The sequence below is a fragment of the Ptychodera flava genome, chromosome 22 (assembly GCF_041260155.1).
Source record: "Ptychodera flava strain L36383 chromosome 22, AS_Pfla_20210202, whole genome shotgun sequence".
Classification (NCBI taxonomy): Eukaryota; Metazoa; Hemichordata; class Enteropneusta; family Ptychoderidae; genus Ptychodera; species Ptychodera flava.
This window is the reverse complement of record NC_091949.1, coordinates 9,791,955-9,805,975: the sequence shown is the minus strand read 5'-3', so window position 1 is coordinate 9,805,975 and position 14,021 is coordinate 9,791,955.

Here is a 14,021-nt window from a genome sequence, read left to right as displayed (position 1 = left end):
AATTCAAGCACTACGACGCTTGATAAATTTCAATTTTGCTGGTTTAAAGTTTGGGTCAAAACTTACACAATGCTTTAATTAAACATATTTACAACACCTTGAGCGTTGTTGTAAGTGAACGGAGTTCCATAGAACGATAAGATGGTCTGGTAAATATGTATCTAGTCTTCTCTTACGATTTCGCCTAAGGTAATGGATTACATGTTTCAAAATGTTTTTGAATTATTGTGGTTTTCTGTTTGGCAATAAATAAATCTGTTAGGCCCAATTAGGCATAATACATGTCTCAAGCGCTTGTAATGTGACACACTGTTTGTTTCAAAACCCGAACCTCAGCACACGGAGTGTTTTTTCGTTGTTGATTGTTTGCCTCATTGATTTAGTTATCCAAGGTTTACGTTTGACATTGGATTTGGGAAGGGATCTGAGTTATGATGGAACTGCTGTACTGGAGCGTGCGTATTGCAGCTCTCAATGGAGAAAATAAACCTGTTATAAGTTTCAGTGACATCTTCTGACAAGTAAACATAAACCCTTCGTTGTTTTGATAGATATCGATCAGGCGAAAAATATTATGTAGCTTCTCTTTAATATTGTTCCCTTCAAGAAACCAAAGTCGTACAAAGACTGGCAAATAGCCAGTGATAACTACAGGGATGGTACCTGAGCTGAAAATGCTGAACAATGGTTGATGTTGGAATGAATGATCAGTCACGGTGATTCGTATTAGGAGCTACTAAAAACTGCTTCATATTTTTCTCACTGTTAAGCGCTAGCATTTGTTAACTCTCAACATGCATTGACCAATAATTTCAAGGACATTTAGTTTGTATATGTCCAATTTAACAAACAATCTTCAACGAATATCCGAGACCGAGCAAATGTGACGCAGGTTGTATACCATCAAACTAATTTAAAAAGTTATTGTCTCATGAAATTACACTCTAAGACAGACACCATTACTGCAACATAGTAAGTCGGGCAAGTGTAATTATCTAACTCAGAGAAAGAAATGGAGCACAAATAGGCTTCATTCTAGCACAGAGGTTTAACATATTTGAATAGACAAGGTATCATGAATGTACCAAGTATCCTTTCACAGTGGTTGTAGATACTGACGATAGAAAGACACTGGGCACCCTACATAGGTTACGGGTACTCGATTATATTCAAACTGTTAGAGCAAGATGCCTGCCCTAGTGTCAAGTTTGAATTACTCAAAGCTCTCAAACACTCTTGAGGGGTGACCTAACCATGATAACATGCGAAGGAAGTAATCAATTCCCCGGTTTTTATCATACGATAACTTGATATCAATCTTTTATGAAGACAAATGATACAGTGACTTTTCTTAATATTCTAAACAAACTCAGACATGTATCTTCAGTTCCATGTGAGGCAATATAATGATAATGGTTCAAGCTCTATGTTCTATAACGTCTTTTAACGGACGGTACCAGCAACCTTTGATATCATTTTCACTAATTTTGTTCTTAATTCCCGATATTACAGAAATTGGCATTGAACGACAGCATTGAACTTTGACAAGCTACAGGACAGTGTCAACAACTTAAACACCGCGCATATTGACATGATTTTAAGAGGAAAACAATAAACTGCAGTTTAGAAATCGGACAAAATTAATGAAAATGCGTCGAAAGTCGATCGCACAAACGCACAACCGTACGATCATTAGGCTAATGTTACTTTGGGCCGGGATTACCCTATGCCATTGGCTACGATATAACAGCTGCCTTGTGTATTTGAATCCACTAACAACGATCTTTCTTGACCTTCTGTCAGTCAGAAACTTACATGCATCAGTGTTCAATCTTGATGGCTAACTGACCCATGTGGTCAGGTAATCTGGTTTATCATGACAACCAGGCAATGTTGGTACCGTCATTTGCAACAAAGAATTCCCGAAAACTACATGTAAAGACAATTACAGTACACGTGTTTGTTTGTACCATAAAGCCACCAGGCTTTGGTTCGAGGTTGTCATTTAGTGTCCATTCGTTCTCTCTTAATATCAGGTGATATCATAATATTAGTAATAATAGTAATAATGTATACGTTGATAAACTGATAAGCTGAAAACACTGATGAAACATGTCATAGAAACCTTTCTCGTAAACACGGGGTTTACATTCTGTTGTGGGTAGATGGCGTACCCTAAGTTTGCAATATATACAAGTCGATTGCTTGAAGGCTGTATTGTGTTCTTTAGCCTATGTTTAACCTTGTCTTGCGTGACTTTCTCAGAAAGTAGATTAGTGAAATCATTTAAGAAGTTCTACGGTAGATACGGAGATGTTGTATCAAAATATGACCTGTCTGTTACTCAAATGATGAGTGACAGCATACCAAATTTTGACTCACAAAAGTAATTTGGTGAATTCACCAAATAACAATAAATTTGTCGCTTTGGGTCAATCTTGACGGGTGCGGCTAGCTGGCAGGGTACGCTTACCCATTCCGGACACCTGGTACCACCACTACTTTGTGGTTCAAGATGACCCCATTGCCTTTGTCATTTTCAATATGTTCCTTGGACCTGGTAACTTTCTTAGTTACCTTGAATGATAACGATTATTGGACCTGATTTGATGTCTATTACAACCAGATAACACGTTACGATGGTGTTCCAAATAACCTAAAAAACAACTCCCTTTCATAATTGATGGTGTTCCAAATAAGCTAAAGAACAAGTACCTTTCATAATTTCAGGTTAGAGTGTTTTGATATCATAGTTAAGAATCTAATAAAGTCAGATTTAAGGAATTCTATCGGTAAATGCCTTACTTCATGCGGACAATGGTAAAACCATTTAACCCTTTCCCGTATTTGTTTCGTTTTCTAGTAACATTGCCTGCAATTTCCCATATGTTGTTTTACGTCTTACGTGTAGCTTGAAAATGTGTAAATAACATGGGATTGTATCTAAAACAACAAATAGAATAGCTTGCAGTTCCCCTCGCGTTACTTCTCGCTACTTCCATGTCAACAGGGTACCTAATCTCGTTACACATTGTACAGAATAACTCTCACATGCTGTTTGGTTCACAGAGTCTCGGGTTTCATAAGAATCTAACAAAAGGAAATAAATATGAGTCACAGAAAAATGTTACCATGATTCGATTATTAGTATATACCTAATCATCAGCCATATGGAAATGTAACATTTTCAAAGATGATCGGTTAGCCTAGCACAAAGTATTATTAACGACCTCATTATCACCACTATGAACGAGATCAATTATCCTTGAAGAGAGTTGGTCTTTGCACTCTGACCTCTGCGACACTTGTCAAGAAGTCAACCAGGTACAACCTGTACTGCACCACACAGTATAACATCACAGACTTCGGCAGAAAACTGTAAGATTGTCGTTTTACCAAAACTATCTACCTATACCAAAATGGCACAGCAAGTTGTTGTTATCACTGGTTGTTCCAGTGGTATTGGGCTGACCTTGGCAGTGATGCTAGCCAAGGACAAACAGAAACGGTACATGGTGTACGCAACGATGAGGAATCTATCCAAGCGAAAAGCACTCGATGAGGCAGCCCCCAGTGAATTGGATAGCACACTTTTCATACGCGAACTCGACGTAACCAAAGATGATTCTGTGGACATATTTTTCACTAACCTGATGAAGGAAACCGGAAGGATCGATGTTTTAGGTGAGCATGTTGACACCTATTCGTTACCTTAAAGACTAATAAAGAAAGGAAAGAAGAATATAAAGCATGTCAACACCTTGTGATAACCACAAAAGGCATTCGAGTTTTGTCTAACCCTGTACAATTTAGGTCTATTTTAGGAGTTTCATTTGTTACTTTAAGCAATTAACTTTTCAAGTACAATTGTATTCGTCATATGTGAAAAGTATAGTTTGCGCCACTGTCAGTCTTCCTCGAATTATCATTGTCGTAAACCACACGCCTCTTTACGGCAACAGCTTAGCGCTACCCGTTAAGAGGCGTAGGTCAGCGGAGCGGAAATTATGCTCTGGCCCACGAGTATGTGAATTATGCCTGATGTCTCTCTTATCTTAGCACTATTATGAAAAACAGTAGTTGTTATATTATTGTACCTCACGGTAGAAGTTTGGAATATGTATATACGTTATAGTCTTTAGCCATATTTAGAAAGCGTCAAATCAAATCACATGGAATCTGGCAATTCTAAGAAAGGCACGTTTTGTGTTTGTACCTCGTAACAACTCTCTTGTCATTTATGCAAGATGTGAAAATTGATTTTCATTTATACTACAATGTAGACGTGTGTTCCTTATGTGGGCATAATGAATCTACGTATTATAAAACTTACGATGAATCAATACTGAAACATTATTTTGTGAAATTCAACTAAAAGAAGTGTTCATTACTCATACTTGAAAAATCTCAGGGTGTTCAAATAGCTCATTTTGCTCTTTACCAGCAACCTCGTATGCTACTGTGAATATTTCAGTAGTGTAGGAAGGTAAACTACATTAGGTCATTAATTAGTATAGAGAAAAGTATTACATTTCATGAAGTGAAAGTAGCATCTACGTTATTCATATTTCATGCCAGAAAAATTAATCTTCGCTTTCACATAGAATCGATTTAGTTCAGTTTGCATGACATTTAACTATGATGGCACATAACTTTAGTCTGGGTACTTGTAGTTCTAGTTCTCAAAGCACCAGTAAATTTCACCTTCTTGCAGTGAACAACGCAGGAATAGGCTTATGTGCAGCTTTTGAGTACATTCCTATCAAGACTATCAGACATGTAATGGAAACTAATTTTTATGGCCCCGTGCGAACGATACAAGCTGTACTTCCAAAGCTGAAGGAGCAAAGATGTGGGAAAATCATCAATATTTCCTCCGTACGTGGCGTACTCGGTAAGTATGTCTTGCTGCAGAGATAGAGAAGTAGCGGTTTCGGGTCTAAACTGACTTCAACCACAGACAAATAACAGACTAGCAACGCGGCACGCCGTTTGTTCAAAGGTCGTGTGGTAATTTATAGCCTTTCATATTAAAGTGAGCTTCACAGGTGGTAAACTTTCAGAGACTTTGTTCATGGTTGATAATTGTACGAGATTATGCGAAAAGTACGACGATCGTGCTGCCAGTCGCGTAGCAACCATACTTACTTTGTGAGCACTCAGGGCAGAAACATTGTTTCACGCCAATCAAAACATAACACGCCCAGTTTCATAAACACCTCTTTCCATGACGAATTTGTAAAAGTAGTTATGACTGACCGTAAACCATTGAGTAAAATCAGACAGTATCGATAAAAGACTTTCAATTTGGTTCAACGCATTAGAATTCATAAACTGTGAAAGGAATTTTTAAAATGCTAAAACTCACTTCCCGAAGCCCAAAACTAGCCAGTTTTCGATAAACTGTGAAAGGAATTTTTAAAATGGTAAAACTCGCTTCCCGAAGCCCAAAACTATCCCGTTTTCGCCAGCACGCCAATTCCGCTCAGCACCACACGCCAACAACAACACAAATGATACTTTGCTTAAAATTGGCGAAAATCCGAAAACTACCGAAGGGTGCATTGTTGGCACTCTTCGGAAAAGACAGACGAGAGCTAACTGAGGCGAGGCGTATATCGAGGGCCTACGTAACTGCTTCACCCCTTGAACAATACCCATTGCTAGCCTGTTTCTCTATTTGTCTGTGCTTCAACATTAATTTTCCCGATGTGTGACATGATATGTACATAATATCTAACGTTTTCTAGCGCTCTATAATCCAACAGGAGGCCATTTCGGGAAACATACGCTGCATCAAAATTTGCTCTGGAGGGCATGTCTGAATGCTTGGTTTCTACATTGCGTAATTTTAACATATAGTAAGTGCACCTTTATTATAGTCATTGCTAATTAAAAAAAAAACCACGTGAGTAATGTAATCTATTTCTTTGTCTATTTGTTGTGTAGCTGCAGTGGATGGTTTGTTTGCTGAAACTTTAAAACTCTCGTCTATAATGATCAGCAAAGTCTCTGTCATGAAATTCAGTTATCACTTCTAAAAAATAATGACAGGAAGAATATTACTAAACATTTCAGTGATTGTTGATGCGATGAAAAATTATTCTTTGGATTGGAAAAAAATGGATTCAGTTTCAATTTCGATTTCATTCATTCGTAAAAACCTCATTTGTCAACAGTGTCAGTACAGTTCAGTTTGGACCTGTACAGACAGATGCAATAAAGAACATGGAGCTTCTCCGTAAGGATATTGACTCGTCAAAAGCGGATGAAACTACAGTAGAACTTATCAAAGCAGTTGATAAGGCCAGTCAGAAGATGATGACCGGTAGCATGTGCCAGACTGCAGATGAAGCAGCGAAGTTTATCATTGGTATTATTCAAGAAGATACTCCAAAGTTCCGATACCAACCATCAAAGGGATCACATGATATGGTAGCTACAAAGTTGAAAGATGCTAGTGGGGAAGAACAAGTACAGTCAACTGTCCAGAGATACCTCACAGAGTAGCACGAGTGGCAAGCTTTGTGTTGGCTAAAATATAGGAATTTGTGGGAAATAGATCCCCTTGAACAGCCACACGAGATGCATTCACTTTGATCCACAGGGGGTTGTCTACATGTCCGTCCCCAGGGGTGGGTAGGTGTTTCGTTGTATCGCTAATAAAGATATATTCTACCAACCTTTGGTGTTTCGGTCTTAACTTAGCATACGTTTTATCAACATGCTGCGTCTATTATCTGATGAGTTTGAGTGCCTAATTTGCCAAAGTAATCAAGGGTAAATTACTAATCTGTGGACGCTCTCACCGGATTATCACCGGATTAAATTTGACAAAGTCAACAACGAACGCACCAGCAAGGTATAACTGAAGAAAGGGCTGAAACTCTCAAAAGCCGTGTCCAGAGGTGGTCCGTAAAACTAGTGGACACTTTATATTCATGTATTCAGAAACAAACAGAAGGCAAAACAAACTTGAATATTCATTTGTAAACGAACAGGTCGGAAAAGAGGACCTCCCAGGAATGCGTGGTATGTGTTGAACACACCTTGATAACGTATCGGAGATGTGTTTATACTCTTCCTGCTGGCCCGGCAAAAACCACGTTGGTCGCGACGTGCCTAACACCGCATCGAACTGAATCAGACTTCACGGGTATATTGAAAAATTCCGTGTTAGTCGAGAACAAGAACAGAAAAGACTTTATTAACTCGACGTTCGAGCTCGCCTTCAACTTGTCCAGTTTATCAACTGCCTTCTTGCTAGACATGGAGGGGGAAGCCCCCCTCCACTGTCTATGCGTTCTTGCAATACGTACACTTTTGTATTAGTCTTTTTTTCAAATAACTAAAGACATGTTTTACTTACGACCGATCGTGTGCTCTGCAGTACAAGCAGTGTTGTGGGTTGGTGACTACGTGTCTGCAGATTTTATACACCGCGGTATTTTGCTTTGAATTTTTCATTGACCCCATATGCTAAGTTAAAACACAAACAAGAAGGTCGAGTGTTCTCTCTGCAAATCAAGAAGCATTTCGAACACGAACGATTCGGATATCTTGACCTCAACATTACTAGCTACGCAGCTCGAAAGTTATGCTCGGAAACAGGACGGGAACATTAGTCAAAGCCGGATTTTGCATGGAAAGCATGCAATGTACTGCATACTGCTTATGCTCCCTTTGGTCTGAGACTCCCGCCCTCTCGGCCATAAACGTCATTGAGCTGCCAAGAATATGATAGTGCAGTCGCGTGAATCTGTGTATATTTTGATACATTATTTTATCAATCCTTATACTCAACTACCTAACGCATCAAACAAGGGTCATGTCAGGTTCTTAGGACGTTCTCCAAAAGACATATAATCGATTAGTGTCGCGGAATGATTTTCACCAGGTTTGAGAACTAATAAATAACTGCTCGTCGTACGTGTGTCTTCGCATATCAAATCACAAGTGTATTAGTAACTTCGAGGGATCACATCCTTCACTGTAAAGTTGTTTTTATACAAAACACATTTTCGAGAAAGCTGACGTGCAAGGGAAAGACACAGCAACTGAGTCCGACGGAGGCGCAAAAAACAGTGCATTCGCATTTGTGTCCGATGTACATCTCTGTTATTCCATTCTATCAGTCGACGAAGCCTACATCAAATTGTAGTGACCTCCGAGCAAATTCCCACATAACATGTAAAGGCGAGCCAGTGGCCATATGACGATGGATTGCATAAACTTCAAAATCTAACATCCTTAAGTGTAAAGCTGCGGTTTTTATACAAAAAACACATTTTTGGTAAAGCGAATGTGCGAGGGAAAGACGGGGAAAGACACCGTGATCGCGCGACTGAGTCCGACAGCGGCGCAAGACGTGTTTCCCCGACAGTCAGACATGTACACAGTACAGTACAGTATGCTATATCATGCATTTCTAAAGCGTGTCCAAACGTTGACATAAAAAGATATGTCCAAAAGGTTTTTATATAGTTATTACATTGTTACGCAGGGTTTCACGCGGGTTAAAACTGACATAAAAAGATATGGTGTCCAAAAAATTCGTTTTATTCAGCTGACTGATTTATCGTCTTTGCTATGGCCTAAACATCCCCGTTTTCGTTCGACAAGACCGTGACATCAATATCTCCCCAACATATAGATCAACCTGGTTGAGTATTACTATGCTTCCAATGTGTCTTCGCAGCTTTCATCTCGTCTTGAAACGAATAGGAAATACTTTTGCCGACTGGTCAGTTTTTATGTAACAAGCGGCGAGTTTCTCCCCCAAAAAACGATGACCGGCTGTAGTCACAAACACTAGATTGTATTGTTCCGTGTTGTAAGGGACTGGTCAGTTTCTTCTTTTCGGCTTGGGGGGGGGGCGGTGGATTATTTTTTGCCAACGTCAAAAAGTGGCTGACCCCCCCTATTCCAAATTTTGAAAACAGGGTGACCCCCCCTATTCCAAATTCGAAAACAGGGTGACCCCCCCCCCCTGGCGCGGGACATAGGTAAAACAAAAGGTGGACATATATATATATATATATATATATATATATATATATATATATATATATATATATATAATATATATATATATATATATATATATATATATATATATAATATATATTTATTTTTACATTTTACATATATTTTAAATAGTCATGCTATATTTTAATGAAATTGTTGACATGTCAGTTGTAAGATAGGAATTTCAAAGTGTCAATCTTAAAGTTTGAATACAGTACATTTTGAATGAGCTGTATTTTGAATGAGCTGTGAATGTATTTCACACTTTCTATGCTTAACCAGATGTCCTGAACTGTTGTACAGAAATGGATGTCAATCATAATATCAAAGAGGAAAAAGCAGTGAATCAAAAACTTTGATGGGTGTTAAGACTTGCCAACCATCCAATTAAATCTCCTGAGGAGCCAAAGAGAGCTTTTTTAGCCAAATCTGATGTGTACAGTGTCTGAGAGGACCTTTTCTTGTAACATTGAAACCATAGAAGCACAGCTAATAATGACAAAAACTGCCTTTTTTAACTGTTATTTTGTTCATAAAAAAGCATCTTTCTACAGAAAACCTGTGACAAAAAGGAAAATAGTTGCATTAATGAGAAGGAAAGATATCTTGTCATTTTCTATCTCTAAAATAAGTCACTGTATCAAATATATATTGTGAAATATTTGTGCATGTTGCTTTCTCATACTGAATTCTCATAGAGAGAACAGAAAAGTATCAGGAATTTGTCATCCTTTTCATATGAAATGCAGATTCATAACGGTACACTTTCACTTAGCAAACATCAAGATATCTCTGATTTATTGAAGTATGGCGCCCGAAGGGCGCGCCGAAAAATATGAAACATCCTGATATCTCTGATATATATGCCTTGTATATTAAAGTCATGCACCTGAAGGGCATGCTGAAAAATGTCTGATATATAAAGTAATGAGCTTGTAGAGCACACTGAAAATATGGAACGTACAGATATCTCTGATGTATGTATGCTTGATATGTTAAAGTGGGGCGAGCTGAAAATATGACCGATTATTAAAGTCACGCGCCCGAAGGGCGCGCCGAAAAATACAACGAATGATGAAATTTGTGGTACACTAGCATTTTAGGCAATGATGAGCCTGTGTCAAAATTCAAAAACACACTGACCCCCCCTATTGGGCATTTCAAAAACATGGTGACCCCCCCTATCACCAAAGTCAAAAACAGGGTGACCCCCCCCCCCCATGAATCCACCGGCCCCCCCCAGGCTGAAGAAACTGACCAGTCCCTAAACACCGATGACTTGACCCTCGATCCCAAAGCATGTTGGCTAATTGTTTACCTCTATCGATCATGTGGGCTTAAAACTAAACATTTTTAAGGTCAAAGGTTTCTAGTTCCGGCTTCCGGTCTGACGGACCACATCGGGACACTGACTCCACCACTTTGATTAGTGTTCTATTGCTCAAAGAAGCAACCGACGAAGGCATAAATTGGCCTGTCCCCGTTTAAACATGTCAGAAAACTGTTGACGTTCGGAAATTAGGAATGTTTATTGTAAAGTAGATTTCTGTGGACACGGCTTTTGAGAGTTTCAGCCCTTTCTTCAGTTATACCTTGCTGGTGCGTACGTTGTTGACTCTGTCAAAGTTAATCCGGTGATAATCTGGTGACTGCGTCCACAGATTAGTAATTTACCTCGTTTACCTCATAGACCTTAAAAACGGAGGTCTATGGTTTACTTTGGCAAATTAGGCACTCAAACTCATCAGATAATAGACTAAATTACTACCCTTGCTTGCCTTGGCGAATTACGCAATCAAACTGGTAAGATAATAGACGCAACACAGTGACAAAACTTCGCTAAAGATTGTCAAAGGACGAACGAAAAAAGAAATCGTTACAAAACCAGCGCCAAAAATAAGGCAAAGACACCAAAGCTGCAAAGAAAGGTTGGTAATATAACTCTTTATTGGCACTATATATCATAGTAAAACATGTTAAAATAAAATAAACCATAGCAAGAAGAACCCTGTCCTTAGACAAGACACCCCTACCCCTGGGGACTGACTTTGTTGCAATTCCCTGTGGTCGATCCTGAGCTAAGATCCAGTAGCAGCATTTCTTTCACATTTATGGAAATGTTTTCTTTGACTCCAAAAATACTCCAAAAATAATAGACTGTCTGATTTATTGTATCTTCATATCTCTTAGAGATCATATCAGGTCGAAATTGACACTATCCAAAACAAATAATACGTGTTGAGTTCAGCATGGCATCTATGCCGTTGTGCTCCCATTTGATCTGATCAGATATTATGTAAAATGACATAACAATTTTAAAACTATCAAATAAATAGGTTCAGATAAATGATGATACGAAGTTTGCATATGCCAGTTCCACTATTGTTTGAACAAATCAAGAATAAGTCAGCCATATGAACCTAAATCATATATTTGAAAGGTAACGTGGAGGGAGTTTTGCTATAAACATTTTGGGAAGGTCATCATCATTTAACAAATCTGAATAAGATCATATCTATGAACGTTAAAACCAATAATGAAAGCGATCAGAAAAGTTTGGATTTTAAGAAAAATTGTTCAGATTCAAAATGATGGGTAAGCTGAAACATGTGCATGTGCCAGAAATTTCATCATCATAGGATAAAAGAGTATAAGGTTATACCTAGGAACATAAATCACACCTTTGAAAGTTATGTGACAAGTAGTTTTGGAAAAAACTGTTGATAGAATATAGAATATAGGCCAACATTATGTGAAGATTGATATTTTATAACAATTTTAGTAACTTGAATGCTACTTTAAAAAGCTTTTCCATTTTGCTGTAGGCAGAAAATGTTTTAACATAAATAGGAATGTATTACCAATTTTTCCATATACATATGGTATGTATTTTTATATGAAAATATGTGAGTGAAGCAATCTGTAGAAAATTAATGTAAAGACCAAATTTCAGAGCCATCTGACGAACAGAATTCAGGAAGTGTATTAAAGATTCCTTCGAAAATTAGGAACAAGTAGAAAATTTAAATATGCAAATTTTGGTATCTTAAGGTATACATACATATAGACATCAAATCGGTCCAATAATCGTTATCATTCAAGGTAACTAAGAAAGTTACCAGGTCCAAGGAACATATTGAAAATGACAAAGGCAATGGGGTCATCTTGAACCACAAAGTAGTGGTGGTACCAGGTGTCCGGAATGGGTAACGTACAATTGCAATTGCAAAGAAATTGAATCAGCACTTCTTGAGTAAAAATATGTGACTATTTTAACATTTTCTGAGCTGAGTTTCATAGTTTTGAGACCAACAAAAAGAGAACCTAATTTCAACCCACGACACATCTTCACATCAAATATGGATATGACAAATTCAGATTTTTTTAAATTTCATGCAGTGGATGGGCCCCAACATAAACATACCTACATACACACATGCAGTATATATAGACACTGTCCATCGGAGCCTATTCCTGCCTATGCTGTGCATGCATTTTGAAAATGGAAGCTAAAAGCAATAATGACCAGAGAAGACACATTGCTCAATTATACTGTAGAATTAGTTACAATTAGAGGGCATATGGCACATGCTTTCTGAAACCTCAACAAAAATTTAAACTTTCTGTAGCATCTTATCTTCTCCTACCAATTACAATTATCAACTTCTGTAAGCTTTATCATTTAACAAGATATTAGAGCATTGGATATTCTCAATAAAATTAAAACGTATGTGTTACTTGTCTATATAATCAACAAAAACTAAATCCTCTCAACTTCAGTAAAGTTTCATGCATTTAGTATAGGAATACTGGATATTTTCAGTAGAAGAACACAATTTGTTACAGTCAATAGAATCATTAAGTTCCTTTAGATGGTTCTCCATTCCCTTCCATGATTGTAGATTCTACCATTAGGCTATGTACGGTCAGCTTGAAACATTATTGACATAAAACTGAAATATTTAGGTCTTCAGAACAAACTTTCTCCTATGTCTTGGTTGTTATCCACAATGTATCAGTTCACCTCTGTCGTACTGTCTTCTGACAATAATTTATTTCCCCTCTGACTAGCTTGTAAAGTTGAAGCTGTGTCCCCCGCCTACTAAAGGACCACGCGTAACTGGTCACTGGGTACAGATAGCCATATAGACTGGTGTAATCGTCCGGGATGACTTATAGGTTTGGTCATGTCCGTGCGTGCGTGCGTGCGTTCACGCAGATATCTAAGATATGCTGGAGCGATTTCATTCAAACTTGGTACATATTTACTCCCTATGTCATACATATGGGCATCGATTTGTTCTTTGATCAGATCCAAGTGGTCTTGTAACGGCCATTTTCTTTTCTGTATTTTATGTCTATCCACAGGGGCTCCAGGATCCATCCACAGGGATTCCAGTATACATACAGATTTGGCAGACATGCCTGAGCCAATTCTTTTTAAACTTTGCACAAGGATAATACACAATAGCATTCATATGCATGCCCATTTAATTTGGTTTGACACGCATAATTAGTGCTTATTTGTATAATTAGTTATTAGAGCTCTGTTTCTGTTGCAACTGGGCAAAATTTGACGATACTTCGTGCAGACGTTGGTCAGGCAGAGTTGTGATAGCACACAATGACATATGTCAGCATTGTGTTAATTGTTTATTTGCATATTTTGATGAATTTTTGTAATCATGGTAATACGTCTTGAAATACTGCAACAAATTTGATGAAACATGGTACACATCTTCAGAACACAGTCCCTACTACAGTTTTAAAAGGCACTTAGTAGTATGATGTAAATAAATTGCTGATTTGCATATTTAATGAATTGTCCTAATTAGCGGGCCATGTCCAGAAATACTGCTATAATTTTTATGAAACGTGGTACAGATGTTTATCTGTCAGGACTCTAATACTGTGTGAAGATATTATGAAGTATCATGTCAATAAATTGCCAATTTGCATATTTAAAGAACTGTCATAATAACTGTGATATGTCT